This window comes from Lynx canadensis, chromosome F1 (assembly GCF_007474595.2).
Source record: "Lynx canadensis isolate LIC74 chromosome F1, mLynCan4.pri.v2, whole genome shotgun sequence".
Taxonomy (NCBI): Eukaryota; Metazoa; Chordata; class Mammalia; order Carnivora; family Felidae; genus Lynx; species Lynx canadensis.
Window position 1 is genome coordinate 59,597,820 of NC_044319.2, and position 23,199 is coordinate 59,621,018.

Below are 23,199 nucleotides of genomic sequence, written 5' to 3' on the forward strand. Positions count from 1 at the left end.
CCCTGCCAGAGCCGTGTGCGACGATGGCCGCCTGTCATCCCAGCAGTGGCTGCTGGGTCACCACAGAGACTCAGAGACCCAAAGCAGGGGCGGGGGGGGGGGCTGGAAATCCAAACGCGTTCTTCCCACCAGTCAGAGCGACTCGGGATGAAAACTTGCTGAGGGCAGCAGGGGCTCCCAGGACGACTGGCAATTTGAGCTTCTCAGAGACAGGCAATATGTTGGTACCAGATGTCATTTTAAGCTAAAAACCTATGGTTATGTTACTTAGATGATCTTCTTTATTTACTCTAACCCATAATCCAGAGCAGTTCTCGATTGAACGTGGGCCGTTGAGCGTTCCTGTGGGAACCACAGCTCCGTATTTTTAGGTGTCGCCTGTTCCCAGCTGGGGCATTCGTTTCTGTGTGCGGCTTGCTGCGTTTAGGGTCTGATCCTCTCTGCGTTTATTCTAACTGTCACTGGTCCTCGGGAGTTAGCGCCTCACTCCTCTCTGTTGGGAGAGTATCACCCACCCCCCGCAAGATCGTTCCTAATGTCTCCCCTCCTCCAGCCCCAGAGACCGTCTGCTGGGAGGCTGTGGGCATAACTCACCGTATCTATCACTTGGGCAGTTCTCTGCTCATCCCTCCTGCCCTCTTGTCAACAGGGGTGAGGAGAGGCATGACTGAGGGGGCCTGGGGGTCCCTGGGGGCTCAGGAGTTCTGGGCCAGAGGCAGGGCGGTGGAGGTAAAGGCTGTATAGCTGCCTTGGAAAACAGTGGTGGTGGCCTTCCCACTGGTGCCGTCCCTCCCCTCCCCTGGTGGCTTCGGACAGCCCACACCGCAGAATGGGGAAGCCGTGAAGAGTACCCACACCCCCAGAAGGGCCCAAGCCTCGGGATGCCTGGGCGTGTCTCTACCCAAGTCCTTCCGGCCTGGCCACCCCAGCCGCCCTGGCCGCCACCTCTTGTGGGACTAGGAGGGTAGGAGGGCCTGTCTTTGAGTTGTTCGTGCTCAAAGGAAAGGCGGTGCCCCTCCCCCCAGGGCAGCCGCCCTGCCCACAGGGCCTGGGCAAGCCCTTTGGGGGTGGGGCTGGAATGCCGCCGGTCTTTGGCCACGTGCGCCCGCCAGCTTGCCCCTGCAGGACCCCTGCGATCGAAGGGACAGGTGGAGGGAGTACGCTGACCCGAGTGAGGATGGGAAGGGGTATCTGGAGCGTCAGAGCGGGCTGGCAGTCTGGCCACCTCTGACTCGTCACCTTGGGCAGGCGGTTTTGGCTCTCATGTTTTTACGCAGTAAAAGGGTCTAATAATACCCACCACGCAGAAGAGTGGTTACGGGGAGTCCAGTATAAAATGCTGTCCACCCCCTGGCAGGCAATAGTGCATAAACCACAGTAGTACCGTTGTCCCTGCTGTCACGACAACTGAAGGCCTCCCGTCCCTCTCTCTGTGGGCCCTGACCGGCCTCTGCAACTCTCAGGGTTCCTTCTAGACAATGTAGCCATTTCGACTCATGGCAGCATCCATACAGGGCCGGCATGTTCACTGCAGAAAAATCAAGGCACATGCTGTCCCCACACCTACAGGACACGCCTGGGCTCTCAGCCTTCTAAGGGAAGCACAGACTGGAGCAAAGTCTGCCCCGATGGAACAGGACGGCATGGGGCCAGACTTCTCTCAGCCCCAGCGCAGCGCGGCCGAGGGCTCTGCGGGGTCCACCCCGATTACAAAATGCCCACGGCCACGCAGACCCTCCAGATGCACAGGTCCCAGCCCGGCAGGGGACGGGTTCCTACGGGGAGCGCAGGGCGCATCTCCTCTCCCTAGCAGGGGCGGGGGGCCCTTCTGCTTCTGTCCCCCACCTCCCGGTTACAGCTTCTCGCTCCCTCCAGAGCCACTCGACCTTGATTCCCACCACCCTGTTCCTCCTTTTCACTTGCCAACATTTTTCTCTTGGCTGCGACTGCGGGTGCTTTCCTAGGCTCTGTCCCCTCCAGAAAGCTGCCTCTCTGGGGCTGCATTCGGAGCTTCCTGTGTGAGGTCAGCCCTGATCCCAACCTCCTGCTTCCTCTCCAACCTCTGGCTCTATAAAATGTGGCCTCAAGACACACACACACACACACACACGAACACACTCATTCACACTCCCCGAGGACCTCTTCCCTCTTCCCATGTCCCCTCCTCTCCCCAGGGCATCATCATTATTCCCAGGACTAGGCAGTTTCCCTTCCCAGCAGCCCTGTCCTTGTATCATCCCAGCCAATCAGGAGGCGTCAAATCTTCCCTAAAACCCAATGCCTGTTTTACCTCCATTGCCTCATCTGTGTCTGCTAATTTTGTTGCTTTCTTTAAAAAAAAAATAATAATAATAAAGAGCACTTTCCTTATGACCCTCTTGCCTGCCTATCGCACGATCCCACGTGGGAAGGTCCGGAAAGATACGTTACATAAAAGAAAGCAAGCCCTTTGCTTTAACGTGGGGGTCCTACAGGGGCTAGCACGGCAGGAGAGTGACGCTGGGCCCTTCTGCATTTGGCCCAGGAGAAAAGGGAACCCAAGGAGACAGACGTCCCATCAGACCCCTTTTCTCTTGGTAGAAGTCATGGGAAGGGCAGGTATGAGGAGTAGCCGCATAAAAAATTAGAATTTATGACCCTCTGCGTGTTTCTCCTGCTGTTCACAACCGCCATGCAAAGCTAGACTTGATGGACCACTTGGCCGTGTCTCCTTACCCCTTTCCACCCAGTACCTCTCCTGGGGCTTTTCTGACGTGCCCCGCTTTAAGACACTGGGTATCTATTTTTAAAGAAACTTGTAAAATAGGGAAAATGAATGGGTGCTTGTTTATCTGTCACATCAAGATTTTTCTCCAGAACACTTCCCTGCAAGATTTCTTTAATGAATGGCTGCCTCTGTATATTTGTTTCTTTGCTTATCCTGAACCACGACTGAAGTTTACAAGTGGACTTAATGGCACACAGGTTTGGGGCTCAGAGAGGTCCAGCTTTAATCCTAGAGTGGCTGCTTAGTGGCAGGTTGGGAGATCCTGAGACCCAATGGGCTCACCTGTAAAATGGGCATTGTTGGAGGATTAAAGTTACTTATTCCCTTATTCGGCAAAAGTGTGGATTAGGGGGCACCCGGGTGGCTCGGTAGGTTAAGTGTCTGACTCTTGATCTCAGCTCAGGTCATGATCTCTCGGTTCATGAGATCAAGTCCCATATCCGGCTCTGTGCTTACACAGCACAGCCTGCTTGGGAGTTTCTCTCCTCTCTCTCTACCCCTGCCCTGCTCGTCCTCTCTCTCTCTCTCAAAATAAATAAATAAACAAACTTTAAAAAACTTGTGGGGGCGCCTGAGTCGCTCAATCGGTTGGGCGTCCGACTTCAGCTCAGGTCATGATCTTGTGGTTCATGGGTTCAAGCCCCACGTCAGGCTCTGTGCCGACAGCTCAGAACCTGGAGCCTGCTTCAGTTTCTCTGTCTCCTTCTCTCTCTCTCTGCCCCTGCCCTGCTTGTGCTTGCTTGCTCTTTCTGTCTCTCTCTCTCTCTCTCTCTCTGTCTCAAAAATAAATAAACTTAAAAAAAAAACGTGAATTAGAATGACATTTCTTAGGACCTCTTTGCTCTCACCTTTCATGCAAAAATAATCAGACAGGCTGCACCAAATTTAAGTATGTTTGGGATGCTTGGATCTACAACAAAAGCTGTGCCGCGTACGTGGAAGTCCCTTTGGGGAGCTCATTGGGGCGTCAAAGGATTTGAAGACTAGCTTTCTGGGTGGGCCAGGCTGGCTGGCAGCTGAGGAACATGGAGGAAAGGAAAATCAAGGTCTATGTCCTGGATGACAGGCTTAAGGAAGCGGGACGCTGGAAGACCAACACACAGCGAATAGGCAGAGAACCAGAAGGGAATCCAGGATGGAAGGAGACACAGGAGAGGCAGAGCGGGACAACTGGGCGCAAGAAAGGGGGGAGGGGCGGTGGGGAGCACCAACCACCTGCAGGGGGTCCCTGCTGGAGAGGGTTGAGAACACCAGGCAGGTTTGGGAGCGCAGGCTGCACAGAGGGCAGCCAGCCCGGGATCCCCTGCGGGGCGGGGAGCAGGGCCGTGCCCCGCCATCAGAGGACACTTTTCCACCGCTCTTTATTCTCCGCACCAGTGCTGCCATTAGCACAGATAATTAGCATTGATGGCAGCTTATTACCTCATTATTTCTGGCTCATGTTTGCTCAGTGCATTACAGGCGGTTTGGACAGATATTCTCCCTGAGAGCCAGGTTCTGGAAAATTCTTCAGAAAAATAGAATCTTGGTCCATAAGGCTCCCCGCTTTTTGTGTTTCGGAAAAGATACTAGCTCGGCCATGTTAACCCCCATCTCTGGGTTTTCCAGCTGTCCCGCCTCAGCGAGAGCAGGGCGAGTGTGATAGACAAGACACAGAATGCAGATGCGAGTTCGAGACCGGTCTCCGTCACCTACTAACTGTCGGACCTTAAGAAAAATCATTTAACCTTCCTGAGCTTCGGTTTCCTTGGCTTTAAAATGGAGGACAGGGGCGCCTGGGTCGCTCAGTCGGTTAAGCTTCCGACTCTCGATTTCAGCTCAGGTCGTGATCTCGTGGTTCATGAGTTCCAGCCCACGTCGGGCTGCGCACTGTCAGTGCAGACCCTGCTTGGGATTCTCTCTCTCCCTCTTTCTCTGCTTCTCTCTCTCTCTCAAAAATACACGAGTAAACATTTTTTAAAAATGGGGGACATACTATCAACTTCACTGGATTATTGCAAGGATTGGGTCAGGTCACTGACAGGAGGAGATAAAGCCGGGATTTGGCTATGGTTGTGTTCCCATTCAGTCAGTCACCAAACATTTGTGGGGTGTCTCCATGGCAGTGGTGAGTGGCAGGGCAGGACCCATGAAGAATTATGCTTGAGAACCCACCTGCTTGCACCGACCTGCCATGGGGGCGTGGTCAAAGCCCCTCCGCCCCCCGCCGGGTCCCCGGCCTCATCTTCCCTCATTTTTTAAAAAAATTCATTCAGGGATTTTATTGTATTTTATTTTATTTATCAATTTCTTATTTGAATTCTAGTTAACATACACAATATCGGTTTCAGGAGTAGAATTCGGTGATTCATCACTAACAACACCCAGTGCTCGTCCCAACAAGTGCCGTCCTTCGCACCCATCACCTATCTAGCCCATCCCCCACCCACCTCCCTCTGTAAACCCTCAGTTTGTTCTCTATCATTAAGTTTCCTCTGGTTTGTTTCCCCCTCTCTCTTTTTTCCCCTCCTCCCATATGCCCATCTGTTTCCTAAATTCCCCATATGAGTGAAATCATGGTCTTTGTCTTTCTCTGACTGACTTACTTTGCTTCGCATAATATACTTTAGCTCCATCCACATCGTTGCACATGGCAAGATTTTGTTCTCTTTGATGGCTGAGTAATAGTCCATATATATATATATATATATATATATATATATTTATCCATTCATCAGTCGATGGACATTCGGGGTCCCTCCATAGTTTAGCCATTGTTGCTAATGCCTCTGTAAGCATCGGGGGGCATATACCCCTTTGAATCTGTATTTTTGTTTCCCTTGGGTAAATACCTAGTAGTGCAGTTGTGAGATTGTGGGGTAGTCGCATTTCTAAGTTCTTGAGGAACCTGCACACTGTTCTCCAGAGCAGCTGCACCAGTTTGCATTCCCACCAACAGCACAAGAGGGTTCCTGTCTCCCCTCGTTCTTGGCCCCACTTGATGTTCAAGTCGTCCGAAGTCATTCAGCAGTGCTTCGGGTATCCTCTCTGCCCGGGCCCCGCCTTGAGCCCATCACTCATGCCGCTTCCTCCTCTGCCACCCATTCTTCACCCGGGATTCCACGCGGGGTGTGTTCAAATCCCTCATTACCCCGGGCTGGTTCGTTCACCCCCCAAACCCCAGTCCCGTGGGACAGTGCTACTTCCAACCTCGTTGGGCGGTTGTGACCATTGATAAGTAGCGTGCAAAGTGCGGGGAATGATGCCCACACAGAGCAAGCCCTCCATCCGCATTGGCCGTCACCATTGTCACCACCTGCTCCTATCCTCAGCTGGCGTCCATGCTTCTCCTACGTCCCCTAGGGTGACATGGCTTTGTCCCCAAATATCCCATACCATATTGAAGTGATCTGCCTCTAAGGCTGTCATTCCCTGGCGGGGGGGGGGGGGGAGGGCGTGTCTTCATTCTTGGTGTCCCCTGCACTAAGGACAGTACCAGGCACATGGCAAGTGCTCGAGAAATCATGGAACCAATTTAAAATGAGCCATAACTCTGAGGTGGCTTTCCTTTATTATTGATTCTGATTGCGGAGACATTCCCTTCAGTGGGGCTGGGATGTGGCCTTTGAAGGAAGGACAAAGCTGTGATGCTAGAAAGCTCTCACCCCATCGTCATCATCGACGTAGCCTCCTCCTTTGGTCCATGGCACGTACTTCCTGTGTGACTTACTTTTCGGTCCAGTGTTCCTGTTAAATAAGGTTGGTTTCGGTGGCTGGGCGTCGCTGTGCCTGTCCGGGGGCCGGGCCATTTCTGGCATCGCTGAATGGGCAGATCGCTGGATGCTCCTGGCTTGGAAAGGAGAGCGTTCTCCCCAAGACTGTATGCTTAGGAGCCCCACGAAGTGGTGCATGAGGGATAGGACTTGCTGCCCCCTGGTCTTCATGTTGACATCTTTCAACCCTCATGAGTGCATGGGGTCAGAACGTGGGTGTTGGGGACAGTAGAGCTTGGGAGGGCCAGGAGGAGCCTTGTATAACTGACCTTGGTATGAACCTTTGTATGTTGAAAGAGCTACTTCTGCAAGTGGCCATTACCAGCTCCCTGTCTGGCTTTCCATCCCTGCCTCTGCCATTGGGATTTACACGGGCTGCCAGGGGGGCCAAGTGCCCCGTGCGGCTCAGGAACTGTGTGAACCAAGTCTTCCTGAATCCCTGCGGCACGGTTGACCACGGGGCTCCGGCCCACGGGGAAAAGCTGCTGTTCGACCCCCACCGAAGTGATGTTAACGGAGCCCCCCTGTCTCCCAGAGAGCCCCCTCCTGCAGAGTCCAGGGGCACCTGTGTATCCCTTGGACACCTGGAGGGCAGGGCCACCCCCACCGCAGGGACACGGGCAACATGGGCCCCTCCGTGGAGCCCTCTCCTACTTCCTGGTCCATTTCCTAGCCGGCTGGGCACTCGGGACACTCCAACTGCACCCCATCAGGAGGCAGCATCCACCCCTCCTGGGAGCCTCAGAACAGACCATCCCTCACGCTGCTCCTCCAAAACCTTAAATTCAATCAGTCCCTCTCAGGGGGTTCCCACCGGGTTTCTTTCATCTCCTAGAGCACTTGGCCCTCTTCCTGCCCACCCCGCCCTGCTCCTCCTCCTTCCCTCTCAGGCAGTCGACATCGCCACTCCGTCTCCAACACCTTCCATCCTTCTGCTTCTTCTGCAGACCTTCACCCCTCACATGTGCCTGAAACACCACTGTGTGCCACAGTGTGGCAGGTACTCGGTCTGTCGTAGTAACCAGAGTCTGCATGTTCGAACCCACCTGAAGACACGGACGTTAAACCATAAAAACGCTCATACATGTGTAATTGCAAATGGTGATGTGTTGTATGAAATCAGAAAAAGAACAGAGTTCTATGGCAGAAACCTAGTTTAATTCAGCGTTGGGGGAGGGAGGATGAGTGCAGATCAGGAAAGGTCCCAGAGGAGGTACTACTTGCACTTAGAGCTAAGGGTTATTCAGAGTTACCCACGTAAATAATGGGGAAAAGTGCTTTCCAGGCAGCATGTGCCAAGGTCCTGGGGCAGGGAAGAGTCGGCATGTTTCAGGACTATAAGGGAAGCTGGTGGGGATGGAGCGCTGGGGGGAGAGTCAGAGACAAGATTAGGCAGGGTGACTGGGGAAAGTGAGGGGTTTGGGATTCATTCTCCTTGTCATGGGAAGAGTTGTAAACTGGGGAAGGCGCCAAGCCAGCATCTGCCTCGTCTGCCTCTACATTTGGGTGGCTAAGTCACCAGCAGTCCGGTGAGCTGAAATGGTCACGAAGCACTTCCCGGAGGACTGCGGGGTGGAAACGGCTTGGCCAGAGCTGGATGTCACTCGATGAAGCCCGGAAATTGTAATGGGCATAAAAAAAAAACCTAGCATTCCACACACTTGCCATGTAACCTGCACCGTGGCTCCGTAAGGGGGCATCATTTTACAGCTCAGGCCACCCAGGCCGAGGACAGCCAGGGTGTAGCTCACGAGGGCCGTGCAGCTGAGTGACAGGCCAGGATGCAGGCCTGGATCTTCTGACGTCAAGTGCAGTGCTTTTTCTGCCCCGCCAGCAGGGTCTGCAGAGGAGGGAGAGTCCCTTGGCAAGAGAGTTAGGACCAAGGGGAACACGGCATGTGGATGGATGTCGGTGCTCCTTCTGGTTCACACAGTTTTGATGGGCTCCCAAAGACAGGAAGAGTCCTAAAGCTCCCGATTTCAACTTCACATCTAAAGAGTGTGAGGTTCCAGAGGTTTCTGTTGTGAGTCAGCTCCCCTGCTGGCTCTCAGGCTGATGCCAGAATCTTCAGAGAGGAGATGATCCATCCAGGGGCAAAAGCCAGTCCCCCGGGTGTTTGATGGAGGTGACCAACAGCTTAAGCGGCATCGGCTCAAAGCGCCCGCAGCCTGGACCCCACCATGGGGGAGACTCCCTTCGGTGCCACCTTCCCCAGAGCACAGGACACAACGGCCAACACGCACTCTTCATGAATCAACTTTGTTTCTAAGCACGAGCATCGAGTGTTCTGAAAAGGGAATTAGGAGAACAATGCCTTTCACAATAGCATCAAAAAGAATACGATACCAAGAAACAGGTGCCCTCTGGCATCTCCAACACCCCAGAAACTTTCTCCGGCCTGAGCGCACTCCTCACCTCCCTCTTTGCATTGAAGCTATTTGTGTAGCCCTTACACCTGCCAGGAGCCAAGCCAAGGCCTTCTTCGTGTCCCCTCCCCCCATATGGCCTTGGAGGTGGAAGGACTTCAAAAAGAAGGTGTTAAAGGATTTCATCCCTGAGCAGGGAGAGCAGATCGGGAGGCACAGATCAATAATGTAACTTTTTAAAATTGAAAACACAACATGGTCACGTGGGAGGCAGGCACCCAGTTTAAGGGGAAGACTGTGGGGGTCTCTCCTGGGTCTAAATCCCATCTCAGCCACTTCCCAGCTGGGGGAATACAGACAAGTTCCTTAACTTCTCCGTCCGAGAGGCTGCCTGGGGCCGGCAGGGTTAGTTAGCAACGCCTCCTTCACGAGGAGGTTATGAAGACCGAATGAGCTGAATCACAGCACCGAGCATGGTGTCTGGAGCACGGAAGGAGCTTGAGAACTGTCCGTCTCTGGAGAGCTGAGTGCTGAAATTTGGGCCAAGAGGCGACCGCTCAGATGTGAATCCTGGCTCCGTGGTTGCCCAGCGGCCTGATCCCGGTGTGACATCATCTCTCTGTCTCAGTTTCCTCCTTTGCAAAGCGGGGTGGTGCCACCGGCCATCTGGTAGTGTTGTTGCGGATTAGAGGAGGGCGGGTGTGCGGAGGATGTCCCTGGTGATAGCCGAGGGGGTCAGTCCACCTGGACCGAGGGCACATGGCCGCGCGGGGGGAGCACTTAGATGTCCCTGGACGTTTTAGGACCTCTCTGTCCCTCTCGCTTGGCAATACCCGTGCGAACTCCTCTGCGCTCACAAACGTGTCCACATCCACTTCCCTGCAGACAGGCGTCCCTTCTGTGTGTGAAGCAGGGCACCTGCCTAATAAACCATTTTCATGGCCGTGTCACCAGGCTGAGGTGTCGGCAGCCTCATGTTGCCTGTCCCCCCCCCCCCCCCCCCCCCCCCCCCGCTTAGCTGGTGCCGATAACTCCCCACATCTGCTGCCCGGCTCAGCGTGCAGTGAAATGTGGCGCATAAAGAACACACAGCGGAAAGTTAATGAAAACAATAAACTCTGATTTTAAGAGTCTGTGCCGCTCGCCCACACCATTTCGGTCCTCAACCTCGTCCCTTCGGTGGACCTGTGTCTGCATCCCTCCTCCGTTTAGCTTCATGAGCCTAACCCTTCCACCCACCCACCCCCCTGACCCCCGCTTGGGTATTATTTGGCAGGAGCTCGGATGTCCTTGAACAAGAAGCCGATGTCTTTGGCAGCTGGGAGAAGGGGCACGGGCACGTCCCCGTTCCCCACCTTCCCGCCTGCATCCTGCCCAGTGCTGGTGAGAGGTGACCGCTCCCAGCAGCTGGACGGAGAACCAGTGCTTTGGGAGGGTGGGGGAGAGGGAATCGGGCTGGGCACTCAGCTCAGTACTGCCTGCCAACAGCTTGGGTTCTGAGCCACAAGGGGGCCCAGGTGCTGGGGAGTCAGGTTCAGACGAGGTCGGCCACCTACTTGCTTTGTGAATTTGCCAAATGCTTTAACCTGAGCCTCAGTTCCCTATTTTGGGGGGGGGGGGAGTCAAGGGGAGTAACTCGTGCCTCCTTTGAGGTGCTGTGTCAAGTGTCTAGTAGAATGCTGGACACACAGTAAGTCCCCAGGAAATATCAGCCATTAATAGCGGTATTAATAACATCTGACTTTCCGGAGTCCCCTCTGTCTGCCGTGACTTCCACCTCATCACCACAGCTGTCTTGCTCAGTCTGGCTCCTCTGGTCTTATTCTTGATCCAATAAACAGACCTTTGACTTCACTTTCTGGTTTCCAGACTGTAGGCCCCATAAGACCACTCGGGCCAAGCAGCCTTCACCCTAGACCCTGCACTGATACTCCCCCCTCCCCCGCCCACCCCCAACCCACTCCTGAGTCTCGCTCTTGGCTTGGTGACCCAGACCAAGGTCTCTCAGACTCTTCCCTGATCTGTTGGTCTTTCTACTTAACTCCCCAGGTCTGGTCCCCCAAAGCAGCCTGAGCCCTGTGGGCCATTCTGTTCGGCTAGCTGATGGCGGGGGGTGGGGGAGGACAGGAGTGGGAAGGGGCGATCTCTCTTCCCCAAGCTGGGATCAGTGAGGCTCAGACAGCTCTGGACTTGGTGGTGCCCCCGTATTCCTGCTCAGACGCTTGTGCCCAGAAGCCCTGCCGTGGTTCATTCATTCAGTTGGTAAATATCTAGTTGCTTCCTATCCGTAGTGCAGAAGATTTAGCAATCATGTCATTACTAGTATCTCCTTGACCTCGAGAAATTGTCCCCCTTGATGATTCCCAAACCAGATAGGAAAGAATCATAACCACTGTCTAGGCCAACAGATAGGAAGAGCTCTGAATTCTGGCCCCGGCCTCCATCAGCATTAGGTCCAGATGTCAGGGTGGGGTGGCAGAGAGGCTGTCTCCTCCTCGGGGCTGCCTGGGGCCCCCTGCCAGCCGTCCTCAGCGTTCATCGTCTCCATCGGATGCACGCGTCATCATTAGATCCGGCCCCCAGAAAACTGGTTGCGTCTTTACAAACAACAGCAAAGGCTGCAGATGTTCTGTGTAAAAGTCAGCGAGACCACACAGCATGCCAGGCTGTCAGTTCACCGGGACTGGCAGGGTGGGGAGACCCCAACGCGTCCTCCCCCAGGGATCCACCGGGAGACTCCAAACTAGGAATCTCACTTGAATAACACAAAAAGAAACAAGCGAGCCACACTTCCTCCCGGTCCGTGACACAACAGGAGGGACAAAAGCAAAGGGGGGGGTTGTTGGGGGCTCACAGGGTCAGAGGCCTTTCGCTGTCACAGCAGCCGCAGGGTTCTAGATTGTAGGAGCCCCCGGGAAGGCCTGGCTTGGGGCTGGGACCAGGCGGGGTGAATAGGCCATGGCTCCTCGCACTCCGAATGCATGGGTTGGCAGTGTGGTAACCTGCAGATCAGAATCCCCCCGTCAGGAGCTGCAGGTGGTGCGGGAGACTCAATCAGGAGGACGCAGGGACCCTAGAGAGGAGAAGTGAATGGGGACCCAAGTCCGGCTTAGATCCAGGGCAGCCATCCGAGTGCCCAGGGTCTGCGGAGCCCAAAGAAAGCCAGCTGTGTGGGGTCCTGTGTTCTGGGAGGAGCAGCTCATTTCTGGGGAGAACACCCACTGCATTTCTGTCTTCAGAAATCAGACTTCCTCCCTCTGAGGCCCCGAAAACCCCACCAGCCAGCAGAGCGAGTGCCTCCATGTGACAGCACCGTCCAGGAGCTCTGCTCCTCGGCCCTGGAAGAGTTCAGAGGGACCAGGTGGTGGTGTTGGGGAGGGGGGGGCATGGGCTGCACACCCTAGCCATGGAAGCCAACTGAATCCTCTGAATCCCCTAGAGGCCAGACAAATGATGGACAAGAGGAGGAGGAGAGTGGATACGTGTTGTTTCCCTCTCATTTTGGGATTTCGCTACTACAGATAGATTCTTAGTTAAAATTAAAAAAGGCGTTATTGAATGGACACCCCAAAATGGTAAAAGTCGTTATCTATGATGGGGCCCCTGGGTGGCTCAGCTGGCTAGGCGTCTGACTCTTGATTTCAGCTCAGGTCATGATCTCAGGGTCATGGGATTGAGCCCCATGTCACACTCTGTGCTGGGCACGGAGCCTATTTAAGATTCTCTGTCTCTGCCCCTCCGCAGCTCAGGAACACATGCACCCTCTCTCACTCTCTCTAAAAGAAGAAGGAAAGAAAAAGAGTAGTAATCGATGATCATGGGACTATGGGCATTTCCCTTTATTTTTGTTTTGCCTACGTTCTCACTTAAAAAAATCATTCGTTTGTATTTGTTCTGTAATCGAAAGTGAGGAGTTACTTCACAGGGTTGCACATCGTGAATGTGAAGCATTTTGAGGGGAAAGAGGAAGAGAAGTGGAAACACAGTGTCACTTGAGCCAAGCTATGCAGGCCAAGGGGTGGCTGCCGTTGACCGGGGCAGGCAGTGTGGGGTGAGGACTGACACTGATCCGTGGGCAACTCTGGGCATTGCAGACGGTCTTAGCACCACAGCACCCCCTCCAGGCTGTGTCCTTGGAGCAGCCTCTGGGAGATGGAGGGAGGACCCTCATTTGGAGGACAGGAGGGTGTGGGGAGCCTCTGATGCGAGTAGGTTGTGAGCCCCTGGAGGCTGGGCACGGACCCCCGCCGTGCCTAGCTCAGAGGGCGCAGTGCTCCCTGGGGACACAGTCTGGCCCTGCATGCCTGGCCCACGGGTGTGAGTGAGGACATTCGGTGTTTAAGGCGGCCCTGGCCTGCACCTGTCTGTGGGGAAGGCCGCTTCGCTCCAAGAAGCCCAGAATTGGAGTCGGAGGCGAGCCATCCTCAGACGTGACCCAGAAAACTGGCCACTGACCCAAGACTTCAGGCTTGTCAAATATGAACAAGCCAGCAGAGGCCTCTGGGAACCCAGCTGGAACAGGGGGTCTGCTGGAGAAACTGACCTCCAAGTGGTGAAGGGTAGATACATAATGAGAAGGCGTCTCCAATGCTACAGAAACCCAATCAAAACAGAGCATGAATGCGGCGGCAACAGAAGCCTTTCGCTTAAACACGGAGCCTCTCCCAACACGGATGGCTCTTTAAAAACACTGGAAATGGTCTTTTCTGCTGTGGGAAAAAAAATGCCTCGCTGTGTGCCAAGAAAAAAGGATGTGGTCAGAAAGGAAGGGGCGGAAGAGGAGGTGGGCGGCTTCTCAGAGTCTGACATAAACAGTGCAGAATGAGGAAAGACCTAATTTTAAAACTTACTCTGTAATCATGGTGCAAACCATCTGAGAATCGGGACCCGTGCCAGGGCCGGGGCTGGGACTGGTGTCTCAACAGGCTGAGAGGCTGCCTAGAGGCAGTGGGCGTCTGGACCCACCAGGTGACGTAGGGCATTGGCTCTGAACCCCCGCCTCCCCCACCTCTCACCGCAGCCTTCTTCGCAGCCCTGAGCCCTGCCCCCACCTGCTCCTGGAAAGGGGCTTCTCTCCATCCTCTCCTCTCCCTTAACTCACTCGCCATGGGCTGTGACTTCAAGCTCCTCACGTGGAAGGGCTCCGGGGAAGCAGAGGTGCTGGGCGCTGCCTTTGCCAAGTCAGAAGTGACACTGAGCAGGAGGCTCTCCGGGATGTGGGTGCACTGCTCTTTCCAGCACTAGACGGGGAAAAGTCTGAATCCTCAGGAAACACGGCATTCTCTTTAACTTTCCACCTTCCCAAGCGGTGACACCATAGGTTCGAGCCATGAAGGTAAAGAGAGAAGGCAGGAGGCCCTTCCCACCATCAAAGGGGAGTAAAGTTAACAGCAGCCAGTCTCCTGTAAGAGCAGGTTCAACCAGGTGGAGAGATCACAGACTCAGAGCAGTGCCCGTGATAGGGTCAGGGCTGAAATGCAGCCCTGGAGCTGGAGTAGGGTCTCGGAGGTCCCCAGTCCAACCCTGTGTTTGGTTGGTGAATTTCGGAGAGATCCGGGGCCCTGGGAAGGAACCTGTATGGCTAGGGCGGAGGCACCTGGGGAGGGCGGAGGGTGTCTGTTTAGCAGTTGTGTAAAAAATGTTTCACTATTGATGACAGCAGCATCTGTCAGCTAATATCACCCATGACTATTATCATTATTTTTCAGAACCCTTGGACCACTAATTTGGTACCAGGGCGTCATTGTGAGGAAAGCATGTGATTTTGAATCAGATCCCGGAATCGCAACTCAGTTCTGCCCATCGCTAGCTGTGTGACCCCTGAGCAAGTTCCCTATTGTGTAACGGAAAGTAGAATGATACCCACTTCATGAGACTGATATAAGAAGTGGGTACAAAGCTATTTCTGGGAGTACTTTGTAAATGTTAAGACTGAACAGATGTGAGTAAAAGCACACAAATCAAAAGGAAATTTTGAATTAGAGCTGTCCAGAGTTCCAAAGCCACGGGGTTCCAGATCTCCCACCTCCACCTGTCCCCAATATTTGTGGGATCCAAGGTAGGAGCACAAACGAAGGCCTATATACCATATTTCTAAATAGTAGTTTTAATTCTAAGTCAACTAACGGAAAGCTGAGGGTGTAAGTGAGACTGGCAGTGCTAAATCACATCTGTTCTGTCCTCTTACCTTGACAGATACACCTTTCTAACAACCTAGAAAGCGAGGTTCAGATTTAGAATTCTCAGACTCCTCCAAGCTCTGTGCTAGGGTACAGAGGCATAAGAAGATACGAGCCGGCCCCTAGCTGGCCCCACTCTCCTTCCCACCCTGGCTCTGTACCATATAGAGAGATACGGGCCATCATGGATATGCATGTAGACACCTAACCACCTAACACACCTGTCCAAACTCCATACATGCCCCCTGCAAACAACCATGCTTTGGCTCACACAGGTGGAGTAGACTACCCTTAAGAAGACAGACCAGGAAAAAGGCCTTGCATCAACCGTGGAGGCAAGTGTGGGGCCATATGGGCTGGGAATACTGAGATCCCAGATACCCAGAGCATGGTCTAGAAGAAGGGGCACCGGCTCCAGATGGACACGTCCGCCTAGCCCCACAATGTGAAATGGCATAGCCAGTGGGTCTCTTAAAGTGGAGGGCCAGGCAGGAGCTCCTGTCGCCTGGGCTGAGGGACAGCATCATCCTGGATCTCACAGCCTCCCTGGGAGCTTGAAACACCCTTGAAACCACCCATCAATCAGGGGACATCAGTGTCAGCAGTACCCCCCGAATACCTGCCCACTCCCTGCCCTCAAGAATGCTGCTGCTGGCTCCCGATCTCCTTGGTGACCATGGGGCTTCGGGGGGCGTGGGGGGAGCAAAGAGGGGCTCCTTCGGGGAGGTTGCTCTGCTCCTCGTGGGCCCTGGGAGAACTGGCTGGGTCTGGGTAGAAACAGGACCTCAACCCAGGGGCCACTTATTTGCATGAAATGCTTCGCACGAGCTTGTTTAAAGAAGATTTGCCTTTTTCTTCTAAAACTGGGCTGCAGAAAGCATGAAGGTTGCAATAATCGATGCTTTCATTATTAGCTCCATTGGCGAGTCCATTAGCTGTGCGCTTTGGGTCAATGACTGATTGTCCAAAATGAAAACACTGTGTTTATCCCGTGAGGAGAGGGTTGTAAGAGAAGGAGGGGAATTGAGATAACTAATGTGGGTCTCGCGTGTTATAGTTTCCAAAGCGTCTGCTCACCTGCCATTGCTCTGTGTGATCCTTGTAACAGCTTCGAGATGTAACTTGCCTGGAGTCACTTTCCTTCTCTAATTTGCCTTCCCATTTTACACATGAGGAGCCTGAGGCCGACAGGAGTGTCTTGTCTGAGGCCAGCCAGCTGTTACTTTGGCACTGACACCCAAATCAGTGCTTTCTCCACTCACCACCAAGAAGACCTCAAAGAGAAAAAAATGAGATTGGGGACTCATTGAAGGTTAAGATTAAGGAGCTTTCCCACAAGCATGGTGAAGGAGAGAAAGCAGGGTTTGGGGCCAGAAAGACCTGACTTCAAAGCCTAGCACTGCCCTCCCCAGGAGGAGGAGTTTGCACAGTTCACTCTGAGCTTCTGTTCCTTGTGTGTGACCAGGGTACAATAATCCCTGCCTCACATGCTTACTGTCAAGTGTTTGCAGCTGGAAGGGTTGACGGCTGTGAGTTTCCTTCTTTCCCAACCCTCTCTCTTCCCACGTCTCGCTTCCTTACTCATATCTGAACTTAAATCTCACTCGCGCCCCATGCCTGACCACACGCCTCACATTCATTATCTCATTTAAGGCTCACACCAAGTACATCAAGGGAGTCCTATTACTATGCCTAGTTTGGAGATGGAAACTGGCATAAAGAGGGCAAGTGACTTATCTAACTGACACAGCCAGTAGGTGGTAGCACTCAGTTTACAAGCCGAGGCAACCTGGCTCCAGAAATCCTGCTTTCGGTTCCTCTGCTCGGACAACTCTCCAACTTTGGTGCCCAACTTCTTGAAGGAATTACCTGAATTCTCTTTTTTTTTCCCTTGTGCTTGTTCATTCCCCCCATAACTGCTTACCGAAAGGCCTCCACCAGCATATCTTCACCGCTGTCTTGATAATAAATCTAATGGTCTTTTTCTTAATCCCACTCTCTCCAGTTCATGTGGCTTTTAACAATGGTGACTTCCTGAAATTCTCTTGACTTTGGAAGTTCATTGTCCCCTTTTGCTGGTCCTTCTGCTTCTTAGTTTCCTCTTTGTCTTCTGGCCATCTGAACGAGCCTCCTAAGGCATCTCCTTCAGCTCCAGTGATCCCAATATCACCGTCAGGTCAGCTGACCCTCTCCATGCAGACAGTTGCCAGATTTACACCTCTAGCCCTGACTTTCTCCTAAGCTCTAGACCCAACTTTGCAACCCCACAAAAGCATCGCGTCCCAATTGAAACTCAGTCTCCTCCTACCTTTCACTTCAGACTGTTTCAATACCTATCTATTCAACAAATAATTTTGAACTCCTTTTTAAAAAATTTTTTTGATGTTTATTTCTTTTTGAGAGGCAGAGTGTGAGAAGGAGAGGGGCAGAGAGAGAGTGAGACACGGAATCTGAGGCAGGCTCCAGGCTCTGACTGTCGCACAGAGCCCAACACGGGGCTCGAACCCACAAACTGTGAGATCGTGACCTGAGCTGAAGTTGGATGCTTAACCGACTGAGCCACCCAGGGGCCCCAATTTTTAACTCCTTCCACGTGCCAGGCATTGTTCTAGGTACTGGAGATATGGCAGTGAACACAACATAAGACATACTTTGGGCTTACCTTTGGGGAGTTGGGAGACCATAAACGAAATAAGTTATATATTATATTAGACAGTGGAGAAAAATAAATCAGAGAAATAGGATGAAGAACACTGGGTTGGGAAGTTGCAATTTTAAATATGGTTGACAGGAAAGGTGGCACTAAGAACACGATGCCTGAGCCAGGAATGATGGAGGCAAGGGAGCAAACCTTACAGATCCTGAAGGAAGAATGCTTCAGATAAAATGAAGAGTGCAAAGGCCATGAGGTGGGAGTTTGCTCAGTGAGCAGCACAGAGGCCAGAATTGGCAAGAAGGAGAGAAAAGTTAATGATACACAAGAGGAAATGGAGACCCAGATCATGCAGGGCCACCTAGGTCCTCTTAAGAACATTGACGTTTCCTAAATAGGAGCCGTGGAATCGTTTTGGGCAGAGGAGTGACATAATTTCACGTTTGTTTAACAAGACCACTGTGACTGCCATGTTGAAAATAGACCAGAGCAGCAGAGCAGAAGTATTAGCAAGCATACTAGTTCAGGACGCTAGTGCAGCAATCCAGGAGAGCCAGCTGTAGCTTGGATCAGGGTAGTGGCGATGGAGGTGGTGGATGGGCAGGAGTTGAATTCTAGACGGATATTGACGACATCAACAGGATTTGCCAATAGTTAGTAAGTGGAAGGTGAGAGAGTGGTCAAGAGTGACTCCAGGGTTGTTGGTAGGTGGGCCAGGGATTATATGGAGCCCAGGAGAGCAATCCAGGCTGGAGATAGAAATTTGGAAGTTGTCAGCATGTAGATGGTACTTACAGCCATGAGACTGGATTCACCAAGATGGAAAAGAGAGGAGGGCCAAAGACTGAGACCTGGGGCCCTCTGAAGGTAGAAGGTTGAGACATGAAGCAGAACCAGCAAAGGATGGTGAGGAAGAGCTAGCGAGACACAAGGAGAAACGAGAGGTGTGTGTGCTCCATGTTCTAACCACCATGTCCTGGGCAAAGACACAAAGACAAACACAACTCCGTCTTCCCTGCCTAATGGAAGAGTCAGAGCTTTGCACCCTGAAATTCCACTGTGGGTGAGTCTGGAGATGGGTGTGGCATGTCAGCCACAGTGAGGCCACACCTTGTTACTTCTGAGAATGATTTTACACACACACACACACACACACACACACACCAGTCAACTGTGCTTGGCTCTTCTGAATAATTGTTTGAGTGAATGTTTTACTTTATTCCCTCTTTTGTCTCTGAGAGGCAATCAGTTGCCAAGCCACAGTAGATCTACCTTTGCAGTATCTCTTATATGTGGCCCTTCCTCTCCATTCTAAGCCACCAGCCTAGATGAAAGCTTCACTAAAGATCACCTAGAATGTTGCAAAAGCTCCGGAGCATCCTGGTTCCCTCCCTTTGGTTCTCTAATTCTTCTTCATACATCACCTTTCTTCCTGGCTCATCATCTCTTGCTGAAAAGTCCCACCACCCCTGGGATGAAGCCCAGTGCTCAAGCCCATTATTAAAGGCACTTCCTCCCAGACTGACACTGCCTTGCCCAACCAGCCTTGTCTCCACTCTTCCCAGGTGGTCCCTCTGGTTCCTGGACACTCCATGTTCATGCTTAATGCCACACATTTGTCCATGATGGAACCTCCCGCCAAGGTGTGCCCTTCTTTGTTCCTCACAGCTCAAATTCCATTTCCTCCCCAAACCCTCCCCCTATAGCCTGCATGGATGTCCATGTTTCTGACTTCCTGTATCACTCCAAGTCTGTGTCATTAATTTTTGTATGTAGGTGTATTATGGCATGAACAGTCACTAAATACATTTGTAGTCACCAGTTCATTCATTTTATTTGTGTGTGGCTTGTCTGCCTCCCCCTCAAGGATAAACATGGTGTTAAACATGGTGCAATTGTAATATTGGAATACATGAATGGTAGATAATAGTTTTTTTTAAGGTGAGGGAAAATATAAAGTATAAAACTGAGATAAAACACTTTGTTATATACAAGCTGTATATAAGACAAGCATGAAAATGATTTAAATAAAATATTCCTTCGACAAAAATGTATTAAGATCTACTATCTGCCAACAATGTGCTAAGTACTAATGATCCAAAAATAAGTCATAATCCCAAGCCTCAAGGAAAGCATAATCTAATGGAGAAAGCAGACACATAAACAAACAATTATAATATAACCTGGGACCTGTAAAGAGCTGGATATATCCAGGAGAGCTTGGAAGAGAAGGCTTCCTGGAGGAGGTGACGCATGTAATGATTCTCAAAAAAGAGTACTTAGGTCCAGTGAGACTTTAGCAGGGGAGAGAGAGCTTCAGGCAGTGGGCATGGCATGAGCAAAAGGAAGAGGGGAAGAACAGCATGGCATGTTAGGGTGGGAAGGCCAGACCATGGAGAGCCATATATTAAGAAACGTGAATCTTACCATGTAGATGATGCCATTGATGCCCATTCAGAGGAAACTTCGAAGGGTGTAGAAAGGACAGAATCATGTCTGCATGTGGGAACACCAATGCAGCTAAAAGATGAATTTGAAAGGGATTGGGGTTGAATGCAGAGAGGCCCAGCTGTGGCCCCTTACCAGTAGACCAGGTGGGAGATGCTAAGGGTGTGAATTAAATGACGGCAGTGAGAACTGGAGAAAAGGAGATAAATTCAAACATCACGTACGGAGCAAAATTCACAGGATGCAGTGATGCGGTAGCTGAGACAGTCTAGGAAAGAGCATAGGAAGATGGCCCTTATTTCTGGCCTTGAAGACTGGGTGAGTAGTGGGTCACCTGCTGCAGCAGAGATGGGAGAAGGGGCCAAGTGTATGCTAGAGGTGGTGAGTTCACTTTGACCATGTAGGATTTGAAGCGCCTCAAGCATTCATTTAAAGTAGTTCTCTAAAAGAGAGAGTGACTCCATGGTACTGTCACTCCTGAAACTCACCAGGGACTTCTTTGAAAACCATTATCAAACTGGTTTATCAGCTATATAAACCAATCATGCATTGTATAGGCATAACTCTTTTTGGAGGAAAAAAAAAAGCCACTACCTTAGAATGTGCATTAGTACCTATTTTTCATAAAAGAAATAAAACTATGATATTTTTGGAAAAGAAACCTACTCCCTATTCACTAGATTTAAGTCATAGTGAATTTTGGCTACTTCCAAAATCAAACCCACCCTGGGGCTGTGGGAGAGAACATGCCTCTGACCCAAAGGATTTCCGATAGAGCAGTGGCCAAAGTCACAGCAATGTAGATGGATGGGGTACGTAGCCTCCCAAGGTCACTGCACCCATTGGCTAAACTCAGCCATGTCCCTTTGTTTCCATGTGATGAATAAGAAGCTTGTTTCTCTATTCCACAGAATTTTCCAAGAAAAGGGTGTCTTCCTTCTCTCCCAAGACAGACACAAGAGTAGAGCCTTATTATGTTATCTCTGTTTTCGGAACATCTGGGACCAAACTAAGCTTTGTAAATTTCTCACTTGACTGACCTCTAGACCCTGGGCTTAAGTCTGTTCACGTAGCTCTGGGCAGGAAGATGGGGGCAAAAATAGGAACCGTGAAGACACTATAGACAAAGTATCTTAATCAACCAGCAAGATAGCCAGTCTTTAAAAGGACAGTGTTATAACAGAATCAAAAACCAAATTCCCCAGCCAATATGCCACAGTTGGCACAGTGTCTAAGTACAGTGTTACACTGCTGAGAATACTTGTCCTCTAGTCCCACAAAAGAACCCCAAACAGGTCTCATCACTGTAACCTAAACGGAGATCAGAGTTGAGGCAACACAGGAAGTAAATGCCTGGTGACTTAATAACTGTCTCCACACTTTGGCTGGAGGCAAGAAGCTGACTCCAGTCTGGCCATTTCATAAACCCAATAAGCAGATTGGGCTTCACCTGACCTCTGACCCATATATGAATATGTCCTGCTCAAATAACACTCCCTTTTGTACAGTAAGAAATGGCCACAGCATTTTCAGTGAGCTACTCCTTGGCTCAGCTACAACCAGCATGTGCAGCAAAACGGTATCTCTCTGACTTTCTATTTGAGGTCATTTCTTCTTCTTCATTTCTGCCAATCATGATACACTGCAGTTACTCCCGGCAGCTACCAAGGGCATGCAGACAAGAGAAAAGGTTCTTGCAGCTGTGCGCTCACTTCCTCTCCAGGAAGCCACACTGGAAGTGCTGTGGAGGCCAGCCAGAGGCAGTAGTTAGTGTCTCAATGTCCCTGCGTGACAGTAAAAGATGCTGAGACATTTCAGCATCAACTTGACAGTGGAGCTCTCTCTTAAGCCATGTGTATAAAGCCCTGTAGGATCTTCTGTCACTTCATAAGAGGAAGAACTTAGCTGATGAGTGGAGCATCTCTTGTATTTCTTTAATTATTACATTCTTCTGGGGCTCCTGGGTGGCTCAGTGGTTTGAGCATCTAACTCTTGGTTTTGGCTCAGGTCATGATCCCAGGGTTGTGGGATCAAGCCCTGTGTCAGACTCCTCACTGAGCATTGAGCCTACTTAAGATTCTGTTTCTAGGGGTGCCTGGGTGGTTGGTTGGTTAAGTCGGTTAAGCATCCAACTTCGGCTCAGGTCTTAATCTTGCGGTTTGTGAGTTCGAGCCCCACGTCTGGCTTTGTGCTGACAGCTCAGAGCCTGGAGTCTGCTTCAGGTTCTGTATCCCCCTCTTTCTCTGCCCCTCCCCCACTTGCATTCTGTCTCTCTCTCTCAAATATAAATAAACATTAAAATTTTTTTTAAAAATTCTCTCTCCATCTGCCTTTCACTAAAAAAAAAAAAAAAAAATCTTCTCATATTACTAAGAATCATTCCTAGTCCCAGCAGTGGATATATGGAGAATGCACACTCAGGCTCTGCCGACTTAATTTCTGCTTCTGTTTGGATTCAATCCAGCTCCCGGTGGCTGCTCTGGGAGCTGCAAGCAGATGGACAGCCAGAGTCCCCTCCACTCTGACTTTCTCCAGAACCATGTAAGGGTACTTGGGGAAGTGATACGGTATAGTGGTCAAAAGCACAAAGTCTGGAGTCAAATAACTCCTAACTCCACCTCTTACAATCTGTAGAACCCACATTATGGGCCTTAACATCTTTAAACCTCTATCCTCTCATGTGTAAAATGGAAATAAAAGTTCATTCATCTTGTGGGATATTTTGAGCATCAACTGAGACAACATAGTTAAAGTACTTAGCACAGTGGTTGAAATAGAGCAGCAATCAATAAGTATCAGCTGTGACAATGATGGCGGTGGTGACGATGATGATGATGAGCTGGGGGAAGAGACATGGGCTAAAGTCAGGGGTACCCAAGAGAAGTAGCAAAGTGCCCAGAATGGCAGGTTCGCTAAACTAAGCAATTAATGGGGTGCCTGGGTGGCCCAACCAGTTGAGCATCTCACTCTTGGTTTCAGCTCAGGTCATGATCTCATGACCCGTGGGTCTGGGCCCCACATTGGGCTCTGCATG

General features: G+C 51.4%; 1 protein-coding gene across 1 annotated transcript in view; it reads left to right on the plus strand.

Annotated features, from left to right (window-relative positions):
- Positions 1–23,199, plus strand: part of FAM78B (family with sequence similarity 78 member B) — an 81,472-nt gene that overhangs the window by 55,933 nt on the left and 2,340 nt on the right.